The sequence below is a fragment of the Abramis brama genome, assembly GCF_963993115.1.
Source record: "Abramis brama genome assembly, chromosome: 17".
NCBI classification, from domain to species: domain Eukaryota; kingdom Metazoa; phylum Chordata; class Actinopteri; order Cypriniformes; family Leuciscidae; genus Abramis; species Abramis brama.
In genome coordinates this window covers 16733996-16755982 of record NC_139979.1, presented here as the reverse complement: position 1 = coordinate 16755982, position 21987 = coordinate 16733996, and the positions used below count along the sequence as shown (strand labels likewise).

General features: G+C 39.8%; 1 protein-coding gene across 4 annotated transcripts in view; it reads left to right on the top strand.

The window, feature by feature from the left end:
* The first annotated feature begins 1563 nt into the window (after positions 1-1563).
* Positions 1564-21987, top strand: part of znf1035 (zinc finger protein 1035) — a 29458-nt gene continuing 9034 nt past the window's right edge. Inside the window, exons 1-5 of one of the 4 annotated variants that reach the window (XM_084087972.1) lie at positions 1629-1986; positions 2732-2796; positions 4732-4794; positions 11515-11657; positions 21902-21955. The gene's annotated coding sequence lies outside the window, so the exon portion shown is untranslated. Of the gene's footprint in view, positions 1987-2731; positions 2797-4731; positions 4795-11514; positions 11658-21901; positions 21956-21987 lie in introns of all 4 variants that reach the window. The other 3 variants (XM_084087970.1, XM_084087971.1, XM_084087969.1) reach the window with 3 other exon arrangements.

Below are 21987 nucleotides of genomic sequence, written 5' to 3'. Positions count from 1 at the left end.
CTGTCCTGCAGAGTTTAGTTCTAACCCAAATCAAACACACCTGAAGCAGCTAATCAAGCTCTTCAAGATTGCTTGAAAAACACAGGCAGGTGTGCTGAAGCAGATTGGAAATAAACTTTGCTGGACAGTGTGTCCCCAGGAGCAGGGTTGAAGAACTCTATACTGAAGCTTCCATTGTAACATGTTTCATCGCAGTGCCCGGTTCACTTTGATGTGTTCATAACCTGTTTAACCTTTGAAGGTCTAAATGCAGTGAAATTTGGCTTGCACTTCTGCAGAATGTCTTTTCCCATGTAACGTGTCATCCTTGGTCCGATACTGGCTCAGCCTGCTACAGTAACCTCAAAACCCAAAACTCACGATATTTGTTGAGCTGGAAAGAGATTGACAGATCTAAGCAAACCCCTCTCAATGTTTAGATGGTGCCTGGAGGGCTCAATGTTTAACAAACTGGGTTAAGGGAATGTATTTTAACTTTTAAAACAATCTTACATACTTCACCTTTAAGGTATACTAGTAAAAGCGCTCCTGTTTGCCAAAGTCAGCAACCTCCCAAACTGAATGCATGCTTATATTTAGTAATTCATATCAATAGGCCTTAATGACATTATAGACCTACCATGTTCCTTGTTTTTTTTTTCCTCAAGTTATGTTTTTGGCCTGTTATGCCTTTATTAGATAGGATAGTGTAGATGAGACCAGAAGCAATGGAGAGCAGAGAGGGGAACAGGAGAGGCAAAGGACCTCAAGTCGGTACTCGAACTTGGGTTGCCTGAAGCACAGCTGTGCCATATGTCGGAGTGCTGATCACAAGTCTATTGCTCTGAAACTATGTTCCCTGTTTATAATATATGTAGCCATAATGTGTTGTTTCAACCAATTTACACTTTTTAACAGTTCCCTTTCACTATGAGTGACAGCTCTCTAGTATTGTATCTATTCTCCTTATAGAGATACAACTCTAGGATGAAGAGGGAGGTATTCATCCAAATAATTGAAATTGAGCTAAGAAATGGGTTGAGCTGGTGAAGCAGGAAGGAGTATAGGGGGAAATTGTAAATATTAAGGGCTGTTTCACTCCCTGAGCAAAGTTGAGCCTTTCACTGGGTGGTACATTTATGCATCTTTGCCAGGACATCCCTTGGGGTTAAAAAAAGCAAGCATTTGCATTAGTTGTGCCTACAACCTGCTCAAAGGAAATGAGTGAATGGATGCTCTCAGTGATATAATTTTTTTTTATCAGACTCACAAAGTTAATCTGATTTATCAATGTGAAAGCCAGAGGAACCACATTAGTTGTTTAGTTCATTAGTTGTTTGTTACAATTACCTTTTCCAATCTACAAGATAACAGTCCACATTGCTTATTAAACTTTTACTGTAGGTTATCAGGTGCAAAGGTGTGGTGGGCTCCAAAATCGGTTCTGTGACATATTTGTCACAATAGTAATAATGAAATCTTACCGCATTAAAGAACAAGAAAGGTGGCTTGGATTGTTGGAACGCTGGGTAAACTGCTATGTCAAGTTCTTTGACAAGAAACTGTGGTACTGCACCCTGCAACAATCAAAGGCATCATGTAGGATGGTCGACAGAATATATCTAATAAGCACCTCCCACAACATCGGCAGCCATTTTAAGGTATGTTCCTAAGATACCATGCGCAAAAAAATGCTCCCACACATTGGACATTGAAATGGAGGCCCCGTAGAACTGGAGGCGGGTCTTCCTCTCCTTTAGCCGTCTTCTCATAGGTCCAAGTGGTCGAGTGTCACGAAATATCCCGGGGTCGGGTGAGCCACATTGTTTGGTGAATGTGCATCGAATTGTACTAACATCAAACCCGTAATGCTTTTTTAAAATAATGAATAATGTTCCAATGAGCTTTAACTTGGATTGAAAGTTTGGGAATATTATGTGCGCATTGCGCAACGGGAAGGTGCATCTTACAAAGGAAAACGACAGCAGCAGGAAGCCGAGCACGACGGTGAGTACGAGCCGTTCTGAAGGGGAGAAGCTCATGGGGAGAAGCTTATACTGCTTTGCTACGTTATTTAACGGGGAAATATAATACAAAGAATGTATAATGCACTAGGTAAGATTTACATCGCAAATTTAGACGCTGATTTGCGTAGTTTCTGGGATCGCCAGTTCTTGTTTGTGTGCTTGTACTCCAGGTTCCAAGCATGCAGCCCATTTTGTTTTGTGACGTTGGACTTCCATGTTGCTAGCCAGCCAGCTTAGCTTCGTGCATTTCTCTTTCTGGTTGCTCCGTTAGCATTATATAAACAACCAAATAACAAATAAAATACATCAATTAACGTTTTAATTCAGTATACATCCGTATATTTACGTTGTTACTGTACTTGACACATCTGATCATTTATTGACTGTTGCAAGTGTCACTATAACTAAAAATCTGCATCACTTTAAAACAGCCACTGGTTTGTCACTGTACACACTGTCAGGAGGGACTCATACTCCATCGTTTAGAGGCTAAAGGTTTCCATGGTGAACCTATTATATAGCTGTTTTGTTTTAATAATATATTTAGTTTGTATAGTTTAAAAAAATTGAAATGGTTTAAGATGTTCGTGAAAGTAACATACTGTTTTATACTTGATTTATGTGTAAATAAATGTATTATGATTAGAAGTCTTTCCCCTTTAGACATGAATGTTTGATAATGATGTCAGCCTTTTTTTCTTTTCTTTTTTCTTTCTTTTTTACAGTGTTAAGGACAAAACGTTGATCACTGGAGTGAGTCTGCTTTTGGAATGTGTACTGGCATATTAGGGTAAGTTGACTTTACTAATTTTGCAGGCTGTTTTTAATTCTTCTCACTATATGTTATTGCTCATAGAATATATGGGTGTTTACTTGCTTTCATGTACAGATAAAGATGTATGATATCTTCTGGTGGAATTGAGAGGAGTTATTGCATCTTGTCAATGAACAATTCCTCATGTATCTTTATTTTTACAATATAATAGCCACATGCAAAATCTTTGAGTACTGTCAAAGCAGTGACTTTTTACTTACTGCACACAGAATATAACACACAAGTTAGTGTGTTACAATAGAATTATTAGTAAGGTAACTTGTGGCATATTCGCTGCATGCACATCACCCTGTTATCCAACCTGAGCATAACATTTGTGACTTGAATGCAGGCATTTGTATATGAGCCCAAGATGACACTGATTATGATAGAGTAGTATATTAATAATAAACTTTGTTTGTCATGTCAACAGCACTGGTTAGCTGATTGATCATCTTACTTGATGGCAAAATAAAATTTACACGGTTGAAGACAAATTTTTTCTCACATTTAGCTTACACATTTAGTAATGACTTTACAAGTCATTCATATAATTTGCCATTAAACCTAGAGTGGTAGCAGTACTAATCCAGTTTTAAACAAGGGTGCAGTTTCAGAACCAAATGTGACTGAAGAGTTGAGTCAAGTATTAGGATTATTTGTTGATCTTGTCAGTGAATAATAGAAGATGGATATGTGATAAGGAAAAAAAAATATTATTAAAAAAAGCTAACATTTAATGGTCTTTCCATCGCTGACATTTTAAAAGTGCGCTCAGTTTTTGTTTTGTTTTCTGTTAATTTTGCCTTTAAATGAAAAGTACATGAGATGAATATTCAAGTATTCATATCAGTAGCCTAATAAAAGCTGATTTATTTTACATTAAGTGGGTCATCTCATGGAGGCTGCCATGTTGATGACCAGTCATGTACTACTTGCTTTATCTTTGTAATTCTTCTATTATAGGACACTATTACAATGCAAATGTCATGGACTTGATTCCCAGAGAATGCACAACTGATAAAGTGTATACTTTGAATGCAATTTAAGTTGCTTTGGAAAGCAAAGGCATTGATGAGATTTTGACTTTGAAAAGTGTATTTGAACAGTGGCATCAGTAATGGAAAATGATTTCCTTTTCATGATGCTGCATCCACAGCACTAGCTATGCTTGGACTATAATACCAAGATGGCACCATATTGCCCAGTTCAAACATAATAAAATTACAGAGTGCATTTTAAGTCGACATGACATAAGTTGCGATAGTCTTTTTTTCCCCTATTGTGATGAATAACCAGGAAAAAGGTTTCTTTGACAAGAAAAAAATTATCATTATCATTTTGGTATTGATGCAATCTCATGTGAGTGACAGATTGTCCCGCCCTTGCTCGTCATCAGGGAAGAGATGTCGTTGCAAATGGGAGGGAAAGTTATTTTGATTTAAAGATTTTGAGGGCACGTGAATTTAAAAAAAAAAAGAGCATGGATAAATATTTTATAATAAACACTGCAATATTGCATTAAAAGAATTGTCCATTTTTATTGTATGATGACTCTGTGATTTCATGTACTGATTCGGACGGGACTAACGTCTGTTTATTACAGAGGTGGGAGTGTATTTTCTAGAAATGGGTGTTACAGAAGGTCATGTGCTGTGCTTGCGTGTATCACGTATGACTTAAGTCTTTTAATTTATTATTTGTTAAAACAATTTTAAGTTATTATAAAAACCTATTTAAGTAAACTTCATGAGTTTTTAGCCACGGATGTTTATTAAAAAAAACTTGCATAAGTGAGTAGAGAAATCTAAACCAGTATATTATTCTTAACTGACACTTAAAATGGGCAGTCTTTGCAGTTTCGGCAATTTGGCTCTATTTATTGATTGTATATGTTATTTTTTTCGTCAGATACTATCCATATTGAAACTAAATGAAAGCATGCCGAAGATTGGTGTGGAAACGGTAGCTCAGGTAGGTCAAAAACACATGAGAACAAGCATTAGAATCAGCAATCACTGACATTCACATTTGGATGAGATTAGATTTCTCAGAGGACTGTTGAGTTTGCCGAAACAGTGGGTAATTTGCCATGGAATCTTTACAGTGGTTGATTGAGAAAAACACTGACTTGGCAGTTTCGGACGGGATTAAAATCGCAAAGTAGGCTACATCTGTGAAACATGAATTCCTCTAACATCCACATGGAAAAAACTAGTCCTGTCCGAATAAGGCTTATGACTTGTTTCACATGTACTGCACCTATCTTTAATAATTATTACAATACAATTATTTGCTTTATAATTAAATTATATTGATCTTAAGTTGTAAAACAGTTGATACAGCATTTTCGACATGCTGTCTGACGAAATTAGTTCTTCACAATGAAAATATTGCATCTGTTTAGCCTAGAAATCTAGACGCACCCTAGCAGCAGCAAATTTTATTTTGCAGCCAGGGTGGTCTAGCAACTCTCCGTTGGCTTTCGAGCTGGAAAAAACAAACTCTAGTCAGGCCAATCACATCGTGTATAGAGTCTGCGGGCGGGCTTAACATAATGACGACAGTTTTGACGGTTCCCTACTACTTGAAATCAAAGAATGGCGGCTGCTACTGGCGAACAGCGGTCTTTCGTGACTCTGGAGGACTTGGAGTTAAGCTTTTCTTTGAGAAAAGAACAAAGAATGGCACTTAAGTCATTCCTAAAAAAGGTAGATGTGTTCGTAGTTTTGCCGACTAGATACGGCAGAAGTTTAATCTATCAACTTGCTCCGCTGGTGGGAAAACGCTCTGGTTGGTTGTAGCGCTATCCTATTGCGTGCAGAGGGAATTTGAAAGACAACCGTTTATCCCGCCCCTCGTATTGAGCCCTGCCAATGGTGTGTTCCCAGACCCAACATCTTGATGTGGGTCTGGCTTTCCAGGCTAGCATCTGTGAGTATTGTAACTGAAAATGCGCAAATAGTATTTGTGAAAAGGGCCATCATTTACGCCAAACTGGTGGATGCAAGGATCCCACCTCCATCAGTATCACTCAAAGGGATAGGCCTAGTTCACCCAAAAATGTCATTAATTACTCAAACTTTATGTCGTTCCAAACACGTAAGACCTTCATTCATCTTCGGAGCACAAATGAAATAAAATGAAATCTGAGGGATTTCTGTCCCTCCATTGACCAACATGCAACTACTATTTTGACACTTCAAAAAGTTTAAAAAGCTTCAAAAGGTTTAGTCCAATTTTTCTGAAGAGACTTTATTGCTTTATAGGATGAACAGATTGATTTTAGACTTTTATTCACATTTAAACATTGATCAGTGAACATAAACCGAAGCTCAACCAAACCTGCAAAAACAAACCTCTTGGGGAATACCTTAATTGGGCCAAATGTTTATGCCAAGTTTCTGATCACCCAGTAAACATTGTTCCTCCATAGACCATTTCTTTATGGATACCTGCTTTGTGCACAGGGGTATTACGGTATCATATTGGTATCCTATATTGCAGGGTTGCCCAATCCTGTTCCTGGAGATCCATCTTCCTGCAAAGTTCAGCTCCAATCCTGATCAAACACAATTGAACCAGCTCATTAAGATTTTCAGGAGCACTTGATAATTACAGACAGGTGTGTTGGATATGGATTGGATCTGAACTTTGCAGTACGGTAGATCTCCAGGAACAGGGTTCGGCAACCCTGCTGTACGGTGTACCCACAATGTCATTGTATGCAGCAGAATTAAGATTTATCCTCCGAGAATTTACTGGAATATCCAAACTTATTAAGTAAAAGGAGTTGTCCATTTACGTTTGACCATATGGTGTATCTGGAGCTTTTCTTTATATTTTTTGTTCTTTTTTGCAAAACAGGTTATGTGGCACCTCTGTTGTCTAGGGTTCAGAGCATGGGCCATTGCACTGAAAATTGCATTTTCAACCATAAACAACAATCTCATTTAATGTTCTCTCAAAAGGACAGTTACTTACTGGATTTTACTGATAATATCTATTACATAATCTTACAGTTAGGTTAATTTGTTTACCCTGTCCTGTTCAAACGTTTGTGTATAGAATGTCAGGTAGTCATCTGCTATGCAGCCTGCGTCAAGGCCAGCATGGCAAAAGTGTGCATCAAGGGCACATATCAGTCCCAATGCCTGGGAGCATCCTTCTTAAACCTAGAAATGTCAAATGGGGCACCCTATGGTCTTGTGGACTTGTGCACACACTTGCGGCAGTCATCGCAGGTCCACAAAACTGCAAGTGCACAATGTGCGCCATTTGGGACAGGTCCCAGGTGTGCATTCAAGCTTGCAAATGAATTTCTTGTTTTACAATGAACTTGCTAAAGGCACATGCACTTTCATTCGTTTTTTTAGTTTCCCTTGGCTTTATTCTTGGACATGTCAGTCAATGATCTTGGTCCGTGATCTTGGACTTGGACATGCATCCACTCCAATAGATTTCATTATTGTTTACTAACTGCTGCTGCTTTTACACCCGTGCTGTGAATTTGTTGATTTTTATTCCTTTTATCAGTTTCATACTACAAACATTCATAATGGACATTCTTGGATTTGAATCTCCCTGTTATTTTGTGAATTGTTGGTGGTTTGTGTTATGAGGCTGGCTGCTTCATTACACTGTGAATAGACAGCCGTGAGTTCTCTGCCTGCAGTCTAACCTTGATCTGTGTATAGAAGTAGCGGATCATTGTGGTTGATTTCATCCAACTGGAACAGCGTCAGCTCATACTCATTTTATTTGGACCAATGGATTGCATGTGCTTAACTCATGCTCCATTGTTATATTGTGTCTAGGTTTATTTTTTTGTATATTTTTAGATTGGTTTGCTTGTTTTGTGTTTATGCATCGTATAGTCTTGAGCACTGGTCAGAAAACAAGTAATATTATTGTTTACGAAGTATTATTTACTAATATTAGTAACTCCGTCAAATATATAATATCTTATGGCAGGGGGCGACTTTATTTTACAATAAAAATATTTTTTTCTAGATGACTAATGTCTAGATCAGGGCTCTTCAACTCCAGTTCTTGAAGGAGTTGGGAGTCTTCCAGTTCTTGGGGGAGCTACTCTTCCTGTAGCGACCAGTAGCAGGTGTGTTTGTTTGTCTGCGTTTTGTTTGTCAGAAGTGCTGAAATAAGTTTCCTGTTTTGATTCGTTGTTTGATGAAAATGGACTAGATACGATTGTTCATTCAAACAGTCGCCATGGAGATATACTACGCTGTCATCTTATGGACTTTATGGATTTATTATGTCCAAGGCGAACGCAGCCAGCAACGTGAGCCGGTAAGGACAATCTCTCGGGAATGTTTGATGCGATGGGACAATCCGTGTGTGGGAAATATATACTTGGACCCGCTTGTATCTGAAGACATTCTAGCTGAGATCTCTAGGCGCAGGTCTCCTGGAAATTATTGCAAATACTCTCGCAAAGAGAGGAAGCGAGGAAGGAGAGGTGGCGTCCGACTTTGGTTAAAACGACAAAAAATACGCCGTATTCCGCTCCCTTCAATAATACTCGCAAATGCTCAATCGCTCAGAAACAAGATTGATGAGCTTCAAGCAAATTCGAACTATTTACAGGAATACAGGAATGCCTGTATTATGGCCTTCAGTGAGACGTGGCTATCGTCTAAAGACACCAACACGGATTTATCGATCAGCGGCTTTGGGGCGCCTGTCAGGTTGGATAGAGACGCAGAAGCCACGGGGAAATCTCAGGGTGGTGGTGTGTGTGTGTTGCCTCCCCTCTGGTGGTGGTTTGCCTCCCCTCTGGCTCCCATAGGATCCTCAGATCACTGTACTATCAATCTCATCCCGGTGTACAGACCTATGCTTAAAATGGGGGAAGTTAAAACGAGAGAGATTGAGACCTGGGAGGATGAGTCTGTTCTGAAATTACAAGGTTGTTTTGATTGCACCGATTGGTCTGTCTTCATTGACTCTGCTTCGGATATTGATGAGCTTGTTGACGCTGTATGTTGTTATATTTCTTTTTGTGTGGATTCTATTATTCCCAAAAAGTATGTTAAAGTGTATGCAAATAATAAGCCATGGCATGGGTCACTAGCTCACTGAAACAAGTTTTAATGAAAAAACATAGGGCTTTTCATAAGGGGGATGAGCGTGAAATTAGGGAGGCAACTAATGAGGTCAGAGCAGAAACCAAGAAGGCTAAATTGCAATATAAAAATAAGATAGAGGAAAGACTGGGCAGTAACAACTTGAAGGTAGCATGGGATGGTGTGAAAAGAATGATAGGTTTGCAAAAAACACATAATAAATCAGTTCAATTGCCAATGTATAAAAATGATAGCGAGTTATCTGAAGCTTTGAACATCTTTTTTTCACTTTTTGATATTCATGACTTTTCAGACAAACTAAAGAAATTAACTGAGGAACAGGCTCAGGTAGAATCCATACCTTTCTCAATTACAAAGGAGGAGGTTAGGTCTGTATTTAAGAGAACTAAGGTAAATAAGAGTCCAGGACCAGATGGAATTACTGGAAAATTGTTGAAGTGCTGTTCAGAGCAGCTCTGTGGGGTGTTTGCTGACATTTTTGAGATGTCCTGGGAACAGGGAAGGGTCCCAATGGCTTGGAAGGAGTCTATCATAGTTCCAGTGGCAAAGGGCAACTCTGCAAACACATTAAATGACTTCAGACCAGTGGCATTGACCTCACTGGTCATGAAGTCATTTGAAAGGATTGTAAAGCGGCTTCTGCTGTCCAGGGTGGGGGGGGCCCTGGAGCCCAGGCAATTTGCATACAGGGCTAGCAGGGGGGTAGAGGATGCCCAGATTACACTTTTAGATCTCTTTTATAGACATTTAGAGGGTCCTGGTACACACGCCAGGCTCTTGTTTTTGGATTTTTCTTCTGCTTTTAATACTATGCAGCCACATGTTTTAGTCAGTAAATTATTATCAGAATTTAATATTGAGAGTAATCTTGTGAGCTGGATTATGGATTTTTTAACAAACAGATCACAGCGAGTTAAGGTGAATGGTTGTCTCTCTGAAAGGCGTGTCCACTGGCTCCCCGCAGGGTTGTGTACTTTCACCTCTACTATACATCCTCTACACCAGTGGTTCTCAATTCCAGTCCTCGTGACCCACTGCTCTGCACATTTTGTATGTCTCCCTTATTTAACACACCTGAACCAGATCATCAGCTCATTAGGAGAGACTCCATGAACTGAACTGAGTGTGTCAGATAAGAGAGACATACAAAATGTGCAGAGCAGTGGGTCACGAGGACTGGAATTGAGAACCACTGCTCTACACTAACGATTGTAGGAGCCAGTATAGTAATAGACACATCCTGAAATATGCTGATGATGCAGTTATTGTCAGTTTACTGCAGAAACATGAATCTCAGCATGGGCCAGTGGTCGACGAGTTTGTCAGTTGGTGCGACAGGTCTTTTCTTCAGCTTAACACCTCTAAAACCAAGGATATGCTCATAGATTTTAGGAGAAAACAACCTGGTTCTCCTCCACCCACCTATATAAAAGGAATCAGCATAGAGGTGGTAGAGCAGTATAAATATCTGGGTACTGTGATAGACAGTAAACTCAAATTTGACAAACACAGAGATGATCTGCAAAAAGGGACAACAACGATTGTACTTCCTAAGGAAGCTGAACTCTTTTAATGTTGATATGGTTATTCTGTCTTTATTTTATAAATCTTTTATTGAATCTGTCCTTACTTTTGCTTTTATTGCCTGGTATGGGGGCATCAGCCTGAGGGAGAAAAATAACCTCAGCCACATTGTGAAGGTGGCTGGTAAGTTAATAGGCTGTCCACAGGTTTCCTTGACAAATATTTATGAGAGGCAGGTTATGAGGAAAGCAGATGCCATATTGGACTGTGTAAATCACCCCCTTCATTGTTCTTTTGAGGTCCTCCCCTCAGGCCGGAGATTCAGAGTCCCTTGTTTTAAGTCCAATAGGATAAAGAACTCCTAGTCCAATTCGTTTGCTAAATTTGCACAATTCTTTGACCTAGATGAGTAGTAGAGTAATAGAGTTTTTAATTAGTAGTTTGTGTTGTTTATTCGTATGTGTATGTGGTGTTTACCTGTTGTGCTACCTGTATGTTTACCTCGCTGTAAGACAAGTTTCCCTTAGGGGACAATAAACTGAAACTGAACTGAACTGAAGTTCTGGAGGGCTGGTGTCCTGCGGTCTTTAGTTCCAAGCCTAATTAAAAACCTCTGTAATTTGCAAGTAATTCTGAACACTGTGATAAGCTTGTTTTGGGCTGTTTGGTTGGGGTTGGAACTCAATTCCTGGAGGGCCAGTGTTCTGGAGACTTGAGTTGAAAACCTCTGGTCTAGGCCAGTGATTCTCAAATCTGTCCCGGAGACCTTCTACCCATGCAGATTTTGGATGTCTCTGGTTTTGGGCACACCAATTTCGGGTTCTGCAGAATCTACTAATGAGCTAATGAGTTAATTCAGGTTTGTTAGATGGAGAAAACTAAAATGTGCAGGGGTGGACAGCTTTGGTAAACCTCCAGGACAGGTTTGGTCAGCCAGTCCTGCTCCATGGAGGGCAACCATCTTGCTGAGTTTAGCTCCAGCCCTAATCAAGCACATCTGTAACAGGTTGATCAAAGGTGTTCAGGATGCATGATTTCTTTTTCTTTTTTTCCCCCAAACCAGTTAAGCGTGCACCTCACCTTGCAGCCAATTTTATTGGTCAACTCAATCACAGGTGTGTTGGAGCAGGGTTGAGAATGAAGTCTGCAGGAGGGTATCCTTCAGGAGCGGGGTTGGCTACCCTTGGTCTAGACATTTCATCTCATGTGAGTCAACATTGTGTATAAATCTTTTAATTAGGAAAAAAAAAAAAAAACTTGAGCAAATCAATATGCTGCTTGGTGCAAATTATTTTAATCTAAAAATAGCTTTTAGAATTTTGCATTTTTTCATCAAACTTCTTACAATTAATGCTTTGTGTTCCATGTAATTGAGGTACTTATGCTTGCATGGCATCTGTGATGTGTTATTGGAACTGTACGGGACAACTAACCATGCGTCACATCACAGTGGGATAACCACTCTGTACTGCTTATGTTGCCTTTTCTTTTTGTTTCCATTTGGGGTTCCGGAGATATAAGCTGTGTGTCATCCGAAGGGTTTGGAACCAGTTTTTGTCTTTGACTCCCATCAGTTTGTGGTCTGTGTATGACCCAAATGCTACACCATACATTCAGTTATAAGATATCAGTTATTCCGATATTAACTTTTGAATTGAATGTGTGCGCACGCTTTTTTCACTTTAGCTTTTGAAAGCGCGATCATGTGTACTCTGTGTATAGGCCTATAACTCGTGGCAAACAGGAGCCGCTTTCAATATGCAGGGTATTGAAATCGATTTTGAATGCATGCTTTTCAAATTTGTGATCATGCATAACCAGTGTATAAGGTGCGGTGGGACTGACCACACATTTTACAAGATAAGGTTTTTGTCAATGATGCCCAAGATCTTTTGCACACCAAATCATCTACTATCGATTTATCTGTTATATAGGCTACTGTCGTCTCGTGATAAGTGAAATCTGACTCCTGATGCACTAAGACTACTTTAGAACAAATCTTAGCAACAAGGCACATGTTTCTGTATCTGTGTACCTCACTTTGTTTGGATATTTTTATTTTGGATAGTTTAATAAGATTGTGTCCACTCTTTCTGGAGTTATGTTGCTATATTTGGTGTTTGTTTTACTATATTTTAGTAATATTTATTAGTAATTTTAGTAATATTTTAGTTTTTCTCTGGTGATATTCTTGGCACTAATTGCAAAAATATAATGGCTTGACATTTAGTTATTCATTCTTATAGTACTTGGCTGCGTTTCCTAAAAGCATTGTGAGCTAAGTTGATCGTAGAGACCATTGGTGGCAATGGTTCTACGTTCTACTTGGGATTTTGATGCTTTTGAGAAACGCAGCCCTGGCTGGTTTACAATAGTTTACTGTATGAACAGGACAGTTTGAGTCACACCTGTCAGTTAACATGTTTGTCAATCTCAGAGACTAATGTGAATGTAGTCTATTTTTCCTCAACATCAGTAGATTTTTCACAGTTAGTATTTAACTAACAATAGGTGCAAGATATGGTGTCTACAAAACTTTGTGCTATTCCTGGATGTAGAGAAGCAGAGTAGCACCTGCAGCTCTCAGTGGTCTTCCAAAGGACTGGCTGAAGTTTATTTATCAAGGTACCTGGTTACAAGATGGGCAGCTCTGCACCTAGGGGGGCCACTATTTTTTTGCAGATTTTATAAAAAAATTTTTTTATAGGATTATAGGTAGATGTGTTAAATTGGGGTTGGATCTAAAATCTGTGACAAAAGTGTCCCAACAGGAGCAGAGTTGCCTATCCCTGCCTTATGGCGCTTTTCCACTAACGTTACACAGTACCAGCTCGCCTCGGCTCGGCTCGACTTGACTCGGCTTTGTTTGGTTTTCCACTGTGTAAAAGTTGTACCTGTACCTGCTTCCAGGTACTTTTTTTCGTACCACCTCCGGCGAGGTTCTAAGCGGGCTGAGGCGAGCTGAGGCGATACTAAAATGTGATGTGAAATCACGGCAGACTGCTGATTGGTCAGAGAGAATCGTCACTATTCACTGCGTCGTCATTGCACGCGCCAGACGCAGTATCCTGAATAAAAAACAGCAAAAACAAAAACAGCATACACTCGAATTCCTCCATTGTCCTGTGTGTGTGGGTAGCGGGTGTGTCTCGCGTAAAAGATTGTCACGGCAGTTTCCTGCGGCTTCGCTATGACGACCAGGTACTATTGTTGGAGGTACTATCTGCAATGGAAAACGGACCGAAAAGCGAGCCGAGCCGAGTCAAGGCGAGTCGAGTCGAGCTGGTACTGGTAATGGAAAAGCGCTATTAGATTCTTAGTCCCATATTTGTTTTTTAGTCTCATTTTAACTTCAAGATTTGCCTTTGCTAAGGTCTTGTCCAAGGCAGTTAACAGTCTATACTTAACTATAAAGTTGTGTGTTTTGGTAAATTGGGCAGTTTTCAGTAGGTTTTATTTTTTGGATTGTGGCTTGTAGAAGTCAGGCTAAGTACTGCAGATTGTGAGAAGTTAGTTGAGTGACGTGTGGTGTTTTTTGATATGCCTGACTTCACAAAACATCTTAAGGCTAAAAGTAGCTCCTAACTTGCAGATTTAGGAGAAACTATTAAAAATAATTGGCATTTTAGTGCTAAAACCAGCTCTAAATCTGTGAAAAGTTAGGGGTAGTCAAGAGGACTCCTAAGTCACTAAGACCAAATCAGAAACAATCCTAAAATGGCTGTTGCCAGCAATCTTTATACTAGTTCGCACTTACTAATAAATAGAGTAAAAGAGTAAAATAAGCGTATTTGCCGTGGTGTCCGTGGGGATTTGGTATTGAGAAACGGCCATTGATTAGCTTAATCAGGTGTGTTTTATTAGGTTTAGAGCTAAACTCTGTATGAAAGTGGATCTTGAGGGCAAGAGTTGAGAACTCCAGTTGTAGACTATAAAGGAGAGGAATGGTAGAAGAATAGGGTATATCTGGAAGAAAGAACCAGAATGATTGTTCATCTCTGATCATTGCAGAGATGCAAAGGTTTGCCTCCGTTTCCACACAAGAACAATAACAGGAGAGGGGGAAAAAAAATAGGATTTAGCAGGCATTGGTGCTGGAGGTGAGTGATGTTGGTATTAAATGATGAATGCAATGTATGAAAACAATGCAGTACAAGATTATGCAAAGTTCTTCAAATCAGCATGATGTCCAAGAACACGACAGACACTGGGGAATCACCTTTTCTATTTATTCCTACCTACAGTGGGGAGAGCAAGTATTTGATACACTGCCGATTTTGCAGGTTTTCCCACTTACAAAGCATGTAGAAGTCTGTAATTTTTATCATAAGTACTCTTCAACTGTGAGTGACGCAATCTAAAACAAAAATTCAGAAAATCACATTGTATGATTTTTAAGTATTTAATTTGCATTTTATTGCATGACATTGATACATACAGCAGAACTTAATATTTGGTACAGAAACCTTTGTTTGCAATTACAGAGATTGTACGTTTCCTGTAGTTCTTGACCAGGTTTGCACACACTGCAGCAGGGATTTTGGCCCACTCCTCCATACAGACCTTCTCCAGATCCTTCAGGTTTTGGGGCTGTCGCTGGGCAGTACGGACCTTCAGCTCCCTCCAAAGATTTTCTATTGGGTTCAGGTCTGGAGACTGGCTAGGCCACTCCAGGACCTCGAGATGCTTCTTACGGAGCCACTCTTTAGTTGCCCTGGCTGTGTGTTTCGGGTCGTTGTCATGCTGGAAGACCCAGCCACGACCCATCTTCAATGCTCTTACTGAGGGAAGGAGGTTGTTGGCCAAGATCTCACGATACATGGCCCCATCCATCCTCCCCTCAATACGGTGCAGTCGTCCTGTCCCCTTTGCAGAAAAGCATCCCCCAAAGAATGATGTTTCCACCTCCATGCTTCACGGTTGGGATGGTGTTCTTGGGGTTGTACTCATCTTTCTTCTTCCTCCAAACACGGTGTTTAGAGTGGAGTTTAGACCAAAAAGCTCTATTTTTGTCTCTTCAGACCACATGACCTTCTCCCATTCCTCCTCTGGATCATCCAGATGGTCATTGGCAAACTTCAGACGGGCCTGGACATGCGCTAGCTTGAGCAGGGGGACCTTGTATGCGCTGCAGGATTTTAATCCATGACGGTGTAGTGTGTTACTAATGGTTTTCTTTGAGACTGTGGTTCCAGCTCTCTTCAGGTCATTGACCAGGTCTTGCCGTGTAGTTCTGGGCTGATCCCTCACCTTCCTCATGATCATTGATGCCCCACGAGGTGAGATCTTGCATGGTGCCCCAGACCGAAGGAGATTGACCGTCATCTTGAACTTCTTCCATTTTCTAATAATTGCTCCAACCGTTGTTGCCTTCTCACCAAGCTGCTTGCCTATTGTCCTGTAGCCCATCCCAGCCTTGTGCAGGTCTACAATTTTTATCCCTGATGTCCTTACACAGCTCTCTGATCTTGGCCATTGTGGAGAGGTTGGAGTCTGTTTGATTGAGTGTGTGGACAGGTGTCTTTTACACAGGTAACGAGTTCAAACAGGTGCAGTTAATACAGGTAATGAGTGGAGAACAGGAGGGCTTCTTAAAGAAAAACGAACAGGTCTGTGAGAGCCGGAATTCTTACTGGTTGGTAGGTGATCAAATACTTATGTCATGCAATAAAATGCAAATTAATTATTTAAAAATCATACAATGTGATTTTCTGGATTTTTGTTTTAGATTCCGTCTCTCACAGTTGAAGTGTACCTATGATAAAAATTACAAACCTCTACATGCTTTGTAAGTAGGAAAACCTTCAAAATCTTTCAGTGGGGAGCTTGTTCTCACCACTGTATATATATTCCTTTCTGTCAGGAAATGGGGTATTGCCTTATCAAGGGATGTCCAGTTCTGTTCCTGGACAGCCATATTTCTGAAGAGTTTTTTCCAAATCAAATTAAATGTGCTTGAACAAGCTATTCAAGGTCCACCAGCATTAATGGAAATTTCAGAGCAGGTTGGAACTCTGCAGGAAGATGGCCATTCAGGAGCAAGGTTGGACACCCCTTGGCCTTATCTAATACAAATTAAGGGGTACGTGCTATGTATCAGGATGTAGACACAGGATGTTCTGGTGTTTACTTATAATAGCATCTAGGCCATCTTCCTTTATTATTGTTCCTAGTTTTATACCATCTAGTTTTGTTTTGAGTTGTAATTTTTAAAAAACATTCTTGGTAAGGGCACTATCCTGCCCCTGACTGGCCTCTGAATCCTTAGAACCTTGAAGGTGCCAAGCTAATTTTCCTGGCCTGAAGAACCAATTCTTTCGTGGAAATGCACAGAATGGTTCTTGATTGGGCAGTGGCATCATGCCAGTGGAATAGGGGTACTATAAATCTACCAAGATCTTCAGTTATAAGTATTTAACAACCGATCTACTGACAGAGCACCATGCTATCACCTTTCTATAAATGAATTTGTGGTTGACGATGAACTATATAGTATTGTCAGTTGTTTTAAGAAAGCTATATTGAATGTTGCACTGAGAGTGCAGAAGCCATAGCTTATCAGTGTAAAGATGCTATACATGTTTCCAGTTGCCCCCTACCAAACATATCACACCGCATATCCAATATATAGGCTCATTTAACTCTGAATCTTCATAGTGAACGTGATTTCACCAAGTACATCATGTTCTGGGATCAACATTAGATTTTTCCAATCAGATTTGAGGAACATACAGTTTGTCAAGTTAAGGTTTACAACCAGGGAAGTAGGTACTTCTACATCGCTGTTATTCACCTATCATTTCCCTCTGATTTCCTTCTGAAGCACATAAAGTATAATATACTCATTCTAATAGATTAATAAAAACGTCTTTACGTTACTGGTAGGTTATCATTGCACAAATTGACACTACATTTAAGAAAACATTTTTTTTTTAAATTAGAAGTTCTAAACTAATGCGCTTCCTTCACTGTAGCGCACGCACACACATTCAGTCACTTACACAGAAACATTCAGCAACTCAAACTTGCCCTGCCCTCAATGCTGCCCTGCAATTTCTATCAATAAAATAGCTTCACCACTGAAGAGCTACATTATCTTTCTTAGCAAGGAGTTGGTAACATCACTGTTTTTGAAGCAATTAAACTCACTGCTTTGTTAATAGAGAAACGTGGCACAGACTGAGGTAATTCATACATGTAGGCCTGTAAATGAACACAGACTTGATGCATTACACTATTCTGTGAATAAAATCTCGAACTGGAGATCATAAAGCCCGTGCTTTTATCCACAGTGGAGACAGAGTGCCAGCACATGGTTGCCAGGTTGAGAATAATAAGTAAAACACTTAGCAGATATTTCTTTACACTGCAAGTGTGAAGCTCCGATTGGGAGATTACGTTTTTTTTATGTTGTTCTAGCATATATATTCTATTCTGTTAATTAATTTCAGTACATTTCCAATCGATATCTGATTCTGGTATTGACAAGTAGTATGTGGCAACACACAGTAGTATCGATGTATCGAACACAGCCCTAGTGTAGAGTTGGCATCTTGTACCAACTAATGTACATTTTCATTTGCGCCTGTATAGGCATACATTTTTCCACTGAAACCTGCAAAATCTCACCATGCAATGGTGTCGTAGATATGTAATGTAGACATGACGACGGGTCACAATGCTAGTCTGAATTGGCGTACTCCTGTTACTAGTATATCATTAGTCACAAAAAAGAAATACTAGAATTTTATAAATGTTGCATATTTGGCCATGCTACTCATTGGTTGAGAAGTATAGACGTATTTGACCCAGGGTTCTCTCTGTAGAGGTGATGCCACATGCTGCAGGTGCACCCAGATTTAGTAATGTAATTTGTTTATTGGAACACTACAGATCAAGCATTGATATTAATGATTGTCTTAACTTTAAAATTACAGTAAAAAACAAATAAATGGTCAGAAACCCTTCTTGAATGCCTACAACAAAAAAAGTGCAATGAAAAGTGCAAAAAATGTAGATGAACCCACAACAAATGAACAACTGTCCTAGACATAAGCCTACTTAGCCTACTTCTTCAGGAAAAGTGGCAGGTTCTTCTTTATGAAAAGTAGCTTCTCTTCTTTCTCACATGAAAGTCAGTTCCTCTTCTTATCGATGACATGAGATGCAGCACTAAACAGTCTCTCGCTGCCGGTGCTTGTGCATGGAGCAGACAAGTACCTGGGATCAGAATAGTAAAAAATAATAATATTGCAGTCCTCTGACAGTTGCTCATTTCAAAACAAACAATGTCTCAGAGATAATGAAATGGTTGAAAACCGGTGTAGACTCGCTTTTGCACAAAAAGGCTTTCCAGTACTGTTCCACCTTGTGCTCACATCTTGTTGGAAACGTGGCATTCCGAACTGTGCTTGGATAGATTGTATGCGCGCATAGGCAAGCGGGGAATGTTTAAAGTAGCCAACAATTTTCCTACCTATCGCTATCACATCCGCTATACTGCGCTGACTCAACAATCCCTCATTGACCGCCAGTTGAATGTGTGTGCCATACACCGTATGCCTTTCAGATCGCTATCTTCCATGGCTTTAGTCATATTTCTTGCTTTATCACTGACTACCGCATGCACTTTAGATCGGTCGATACGCCAAGTGTCAAACATGTTGGCGAACGCCTCGGATATGGCTGCAGCTGTATGGGACCCCCTAAACTCTTGTGAGTGCAGCACTATACTGGTGGGGCTTACATCCGAGTTCCATATATATCAGTCGTGAAGCTGAGGGCTGCAGTAACTGTAGCCAAGAGCTCATGGACGTGAGTTGAAACAACGTTCTACATCTCAGGTAAGCACACGTCTGAGAAATGCCGTCTACTAGGCATGGTGTAACGTGGCTCAATATAGTCTTTAAGCCTGTGAAATCCAACATCCTCTACAACAGAGAATGGTTGATCATCCAATGCGATGAATTCCATTATCCTTTTAGTAATGCCTTTAGCTTTGGCACTGTCATTGGCAAACGTTTTTGCCTTTTCTAAGAAGTCAGCCACAGATGGAGTGGGTGTCCTGGGACTGGGAGGAGTTACTTTCCTTTTCGCTGCTGCTGCCGCCGTGTCTTTCTCGTACTCTGCATGCTGTTCGGGGTGTCTTGATTTTAATTGATAAATTAAACTTGTAGTGCTGTAAGTTTTTGCTGATGCACCCCCTCTGGACAATTCAGCAGAACAGTGTCTGCAAACGGCCGTTTTTGCCTCTTTCTTGGACACTTTAAAATGCTTCCACACCGCGACATGTTGCTGCATTTATAAAGCACGCGCCCCTCACTCTATTCTGATTACTATTTGATCTCGTCATCAAAAACGTCATTGTTCGGCAAAATTGATTCGGTCGGTTTACTTACTAGGCCGAACACCGAAAGTGCTTTTTTTTGTGTGCTATTTTCGGCAACAATGTTGCCAGAGTTGCCAAACATTTGGTGCATCCCTAGTGCTGGCCATTCCATGGTTTGATGTCTTCAGAATTCAGTATATCTCTTAGTTATAGTTTTGGGCTGTATTGGAGAGCACAGTAGAGGAGAGACTAGAAGTGATAGGAGAGAGGGGTGTGGGATCAGGAAAGTCGGGTTGCCCAAAGCGCTGTTGAACAATATTTTGGAGTACTGTCCACAAGTCAGTGGTTCCAAAGCCTACAGTCTTGTTCTTTTTCTTATGAGGTAAATATGATATGAGATGTTTTAAGTCATTGTCTTGCTGTAGGACCAACTTAGTATACCAGTAGAAGCCACAAACTATCACCAGCTTCTCCATGTTTGGCTCACAATAGGTGAACCAGCCTTCCTCCTTCTCAACATTGTCCACTTCTACTGCTTCATGGCCATTTTAGGCTTTCTTGTTACCACTTGAACTGTCATGCCTGTAACTGGAAGCTCTTTCTTTACAGTTTATAGCATTTGATAATTACAGACAGGTGTGTTGAAGGTGGTAGGAAGGTAGATCTCCAGGAACAGGATTGGGCACCCCTGATTATAGTATTTTGATCATATACTTTGATTGTTGATCTGACATCTACCTTTTACTACATTATATTTAGGAAATTGTGTCAGTCTTTAAACTTGTTTCAAACTCTTTCCATTGCTGGTTATATTATTGTACATTCTGTGTAAAAAAAAGAAGGCCACTCTTAAACCTTACCTTCAGAAAACGAAGCTTCTAGATCAGTGATGTCAAACACTGTGGTACTTAGGTCCTCCAGAAACTGGATTTGACAAACCTCATCCACAAGCTGACATTTAAAGTCATCATGAAACCGAAGTTGTGATCGTCTTTTCTTCTCTATGGTGACCTATATCTGTGTGAAACGGCTTCTCGAAAAAGAAAAAATATAGGGCGAGGCTTCATTTTAGGCACAGGAATTTATTGTATATTTGTATGGTTGTGGTTTGCTATTGCTGAGATCTTGTGAGAGTGACAGGTTGTTCTGCACTCATGCCAGTAAACGCGTCATCAGAAGAGAGAGATGTTGCTGCAAGAGGGAGGGGAAGTTAGTTTGATTAAAGCAGAGGTCTTCAATCCTGCTCCTGGAGGGCCACTGTCCTGCAAAGTTTAGTTCCAACCCTAATCAAACACACCTGAATCAGCTCATCAAGCTCTTCAGAATTGCTTGGGTATTCAAAGGCAGGTGTGCTGAAGCAGGTTGGAACTAAACTCTGCAGGACAGTGGCCCTCCAGGAGCAGGATTGAAGACCTCTGGATTAAAGATTGAGGGCACATGAATAAAAACATAAAATGTGCATGGATAATTTACAATAAATACTGAAAAATCCCATTAAAAATAGGAATTTTAAAAATAGTTCATTTTAATTTCATCTTGACATTAAAGGGGGAAAACTTTTTGTTTTTATGTTCAAATGTATTGAAGCCCACACTCCATGTATCTTTGATCTTGTGTAGGCCTATAGTTTGAGAATCTCTGTATATCCTGGATCTTTTGCATATAATAAGAGTGATAGGGGCCTGGTTCTGTCTCACTCCAAAATTACAAAAAACAATGACCGGGCACATTGTTCCAAGTCTTCATAAGCCATACAGTAACTTTGTGTGATGAACAAAGCAAAATGCAAGTTGTTTTTCTCTAATCTTCAGTTTTGCAAAAGCTGAGATGAACTGCAAAAGCGCTCTGCAAGAACAAAAAGCTCTTAGATTTCTAATGATTCATTACCTTCGGATTACTTCAGCGCTGATGTCTTAGCATGATGATGTGGCAGTACTACTACATAGTTGGCAGTAGTTCGGAGAGTGTATGTTTGATATTATTATTATTATTATTATTATTATTATTATTATTAGTGGTAGCCTAGTATTTTAAACATCCATATTATACCAGTAAACAGCCATTTTATTAGTAATTGACTTGTATGCTGCTTTTGAAATAGATTTTTTTTTTCTTTATGCAGGTCTTTGGGCAAATCAGCTATAATGTTCCTACTGATATGTAGTGGATAAGTGCGGTGAGCATTTCATTTCATCCTATTTAATTTTA